A 4,960-nucleotide genomic window follows, 5' to 3' on the forward strand; every position below is an offset into this window, starting at 1 on the left:
CGACAGAAAACACTCCAGATGAGCGTAGGGGTCTTCCACAAATGTGCCCCCGAATCTTGCTTGCAACTGAATCATCTGAATAATTGAAGGTCTCAATTCAAAATTATTCGCCTCCACAGAATGGCGAACGATGCTAGAGCCATATCCTTCAACTGGCGGACGAATTAAATCCAAAATTGTACGATTGTCCTCCATCTCTTCCTCGGTCTCTGATTCAAGTTCTAAATTAATAGCTCTTCTAGCTTTCCAAATTCTGCTCAGTGTGCGCTCGATCTCTAAATCAAGTGGTAGAAGATCTTTGGTGTGTCTCTTGCTATGCATGCACAAGCAGAAAGTACCTGAAAATCAAAGACAAAGCAAAAGTTCAGAATTTAGAAACCAAAAAGAAAAATAAAAGTCTAGTCTCAAGTGAAATAAAAATTCTGATATCAAAACTAAACATTCCCTGGCAACGGCACCAAAAATTTTACCGCTTAAATCGGTGTGATAAAAATCTACTGGCAAGCGTAGCAGGTCAAGTAATAAATAGTGGACAAAGGTCCGGATGTCGAACCCACAGGGACTGTATATAAATAAGTACCAAAATATGATTATTCCTACTTAATCTAGACTAATCAATAAAAGTGATGAATTTTTAAATTTTAACTAAGAAATTAAATTGTAAATAAAATTCAATTAAAAACGCCGCTGAAATTTTGGATTAACTTCAAATATGAGAAAAGTTCGATCAAGGACACACGTAGGTACCGGACAAAACATGTAACATGTAGTCAATTCAGGACTCAGATTTAATCTTAAATTATGGGAATTCTCCTAACTTGTTCAAAGGTTTATTTCTAGAACAATCAAACCTATTCAAATATTGACGGATTAATTTTTCGTAATTCTAATCAAATTTGAATGCATTAAAGATTTATGAAAATTTAGTTTTCACCTAAACCGCACACTGAAATCGAATAGTATTTCTAGTCGGTTTTACCATGTGTTAACTATCAGAATGATCAAAATCAATTCCTCCTCTGTCGAATTGAAATCGATTAACATGCAAGCAAACAGTTGATCAGGCTATTCACAAGACAAATATAAATCTGACAATCAATAAAATAAAATCAAGTCTGAAAAATCCCAAACAAACATCCAAGTTTTTTACATAAATTTGTCCGGCCCAATCACGTGGCCTTGATCGAAAAGAAAGAACTACTCAATAAATGAAATCATGATTCAAACAAATTTTTTAATCATGAACTAAAAATAGAAATAAGAAAAGAAGAAGAAAAGAAAAATCTTCTCTCCCAAGCTGGTAGTAGCCGCCTCCTCTGTGTTGTCTGCGTTCTGGAACCCTTATTTTGACGAAAGAAAGATTTAAACATCCAAAGATATGAAAAATATAGATTCCAACTCGAGCAAGAATTTCCAAAAATAAAAACTCTGTACGCACGGCTCACTCGAGCGGCAACAAAGTGCGCTCGAGCGAGCAACTCTCTGCTTCAAAGATTTCTTGGCCCGTCTTTCTTGCTTGAGCGAGCACAAGGTGCGCTCGAGCGAGAACAATTCTATCTCGGTGATTCCTTTTCTCTCGCTGGAGCGAGAACAAAGTGCGCTCGAGCAAGCAGTACTCTTGCCCAGACCATGCGTAGCTGCAACACTTTAAGCGCGATAGCGCTTACCTTTGCGCTATTTCATTGCGCGATAGCGCTTTCTCGAAGCGCTAAACATCATGCGCGATAGCACTCTTCTTTTTTCTTTTATTTTTTAGCCCTCAAAACTCTTTAATTTTCATTTTTCCTACAAATAAAACCCGGATAATGAAACGCACATGCATGCAATAAAACAGATAAAAACACACAAAACAATATGAATGAACACAAAATAGACATTAAAAAAAAATTATAAACTAATGCATACAAAATGCACTTATCAGACCCTTTCTGGACTATATTGGACATTTTGGATCCGATTTTTTGGTCTGCTTGATCATATAAATATCCCTTAATCATGTTTCATTTAATCTAAACATGTTTAACCAATTAATATTTAAATTTGAACCGGGCTACTACAAATTGAGGATGCCTAATTTATGTTTGACACGTCTCACTTTTGTGTCTACAATTTATGTTTGACACGGATCACAAATAAACCATTTAATTATCACACCACTGATTTTAAAATTTGCTAGGATGTCAAAAATTCGGTGACGTCAATTTTCATCATATTTTATCAAAAGAAGGAAACAACTTCACCAGCCTAAATATTCACTAAGAAATGCAGATGCATGACCTAAGGATGCCTAAAACAGAATGTATATTAACAAAAATGCAGTATGAATGAGATATGTTCACAAGTGTGATGTTGGCATCTGATGTTGCCAACATCGTATGAAAACACTGTAGCTTTTTCCAAAATTGAAACAAATTTTCTCACTAAATTTCCTTTTTTTTTTTTTTAGAAAAAAAACATCAGAAGTGGTAGCCTGAACACTGATTGAACTGTCTTCAAAGGACTCTTTCAGGTAGCTTTTTCCATTTTCTTCCAAAATTTGATGTGTTAGACTATTGTGTCAACACCACTGTTTAGGGCTCACATATTTATTTTTCTATGTCACTTTTCACATGGAACAGGATTATGAAATACACTAACATTCATCAACTACTTAGTGATTTAAATGAGCAGTTATCAAGGGTTAGTGAGTAATAAAAATCTTTTATCCAGAAAAACTGCTGATTATCCAATTGATTGCCGAATCAGAGCAAACATTACACCTAATAGAGTGCATGAATGTTATGCACGATGATGACACACAAAAAATGCACATGAATGATTGATGTTGGCTTAGGATGTCAGCAACATCTCGGACCAACATTGGTGAAGAAAAATTATAGTGAACATAAGCCAAGAGACTTTCTAAGATTAGGAAATCTCTCAAAATCTAATGCCTTAGTGAATATGTCAACCAATTGGATGTTAGTGCCAATGAATTCCATATGAATCAAATTTTTTTCAACCAAATCACGTATAAAGTGATGTCTAATATCAATGTGTTTAGTGCGGGAGTGTTGAACTGGGTTTTTCGAAATATCGATCGCACTTGAATTATCAATTTATACAATGGGGATTTCACTTTTAAGACCATAATCACCAACCATTTGATTCATCCACAATAATTGAGAGCAACAACTTCCAACTGCCACATATTCAGATTCAACAGTCGAAAGAGAGACACAATTTTGTTTCCTGCTATACCAAGAGACCAAGTTGTTACCAAGATAAAAGAACCCCCCAGTTGTACTTTTCCTACCATCTAGATTACTTGCCCAATCAGCATCACTAAAGCCAACCAAGTTAGTGTTAGTTTCCTTTGTATACCAAATTCCTAAATTGACAGTCCCAACCACATACTTCATTATCCTTTTCATGACATTAAGATGAGAAATTTTGGGATCAGATTGATATCTAGCACACAAGCATACATGAAACATTATATCAGGCCGACTAGCAGTTAGGTATAGAAGACTTCCTATAATGCTGTGGTACATAGTGTTGTCAACACCTGTTGCCGCAACATCCTTACCCAATTTCTCACTTGGACTCATAGGCGTCTTCATATTTTTAGGATGATCTCCACAAAATTTCTTCACAAGATTTTTAGCATATTTACTTTGACTCAAGAAGATACCATCATCCAACTGTTTGACTTGTAAACCAAGAAAGTAGTTCATTTCCCCTACCATACTCATTTCAAATGTGGATGACATGCATTCAACAAAATGATTCACATGCGATTGAGAAGATGCACAAAATAGTATATCATCCACAGATTTGACAAATTAAGATATCACCTTGTAGCCTTTGAATGAAGAGTGTCTTATCCACTTCACCTCTTTTGAAACCAATACTCAACAAGTATTCTGTCAACCTACCGTACCATGCACGAGGTGCTTGCTTGAGTTCATATAAAGCCTTCTTCAGTTTGTAAACATGATCCAGGTGCTTCGGATCTTTGAACCCCTTAGGTTGCTTGACATACACTTCTTCATTCAAGAACCCATTAAGAAATGAACTTTTTACATCCATTTGATACAATTTAAGACCCATATAACAAGCAATTGCAAGCAACATCCTTATAAATTCTATACGAGCTACGGGAGCATAAGTTTCATCAAAATCAATCTCTTCTACTCGAGTATACCCATGTGATACCAAGCGAGCTTTATTTCTAATGATATTCCCCGACTCATCAATTTTATTCTTAAAAATCCACTTAGTACCAATAACATTTCCATGATTAGGGGTAGGGACAAGAAACTAAACATCATTTCTAACAAATTGTTCTAGCTCTTCATGCGTAGCATTTATCAAGAATTCGTCTTTCAAGGCTTCATTTATGTTCTTAGGTTCAATTTTTGACACAAAACTAGAGTACCTTACCTGAGAGAACTCAGAAGTATTGCACAGTAACCCGCTCAATTTTCTATAATCCACTTTTTCTTTGCTACGGGTTTTCCTGTAGTTCCCCAATTACCTATGATGTTGGATAATATTTTTGTATCTTCCTTGGTACCTCTTTTTCAGTGTGAGTCAGATCATCAGGGTGTTCTTCATCAGATTAAACTACCTGGGACTCAGATGTTGTCTCCTAAATGTTGGCAACATCTGGTACAACAACAGGTGTGCTCTGTCGTTCCTTTATCAAGATTTGAAAATCATCTTTTGTTGTTCTCCCTTTGAAATGCAAGATCATCAAATACAACATTAATAGATTCCATAATAATTCTTGTTCTCAAGTTATACAGTCTGTAGGCTAGGATACTTGTTACATATCCTAGAAACATGCACTTGCCACTCTTAGAGTCAAAATTAGCCAAGTGATCCCTATCATTCAAGACATAACACACACAACCAAAGACATGAAAATATATGAGATTAGGCTTTCTTCCCATAACAATTTCGTAGGAAGTCACAG

This window comes from Henckelia pumila, chromosome 2 (assembly GCF_033568475.1).
Source record: "Henckelia pumila isolate YLH828 chromosome 2, ASM3356847v2, whole genome shotgun sequence".
Taxonomy (NCBI): Eukaryota; Viridiplantae; Streptophyta; class Magnoliopsida; order Lamiales; family Gesneriaceae; genus Henckelia; species Henckelia pumila.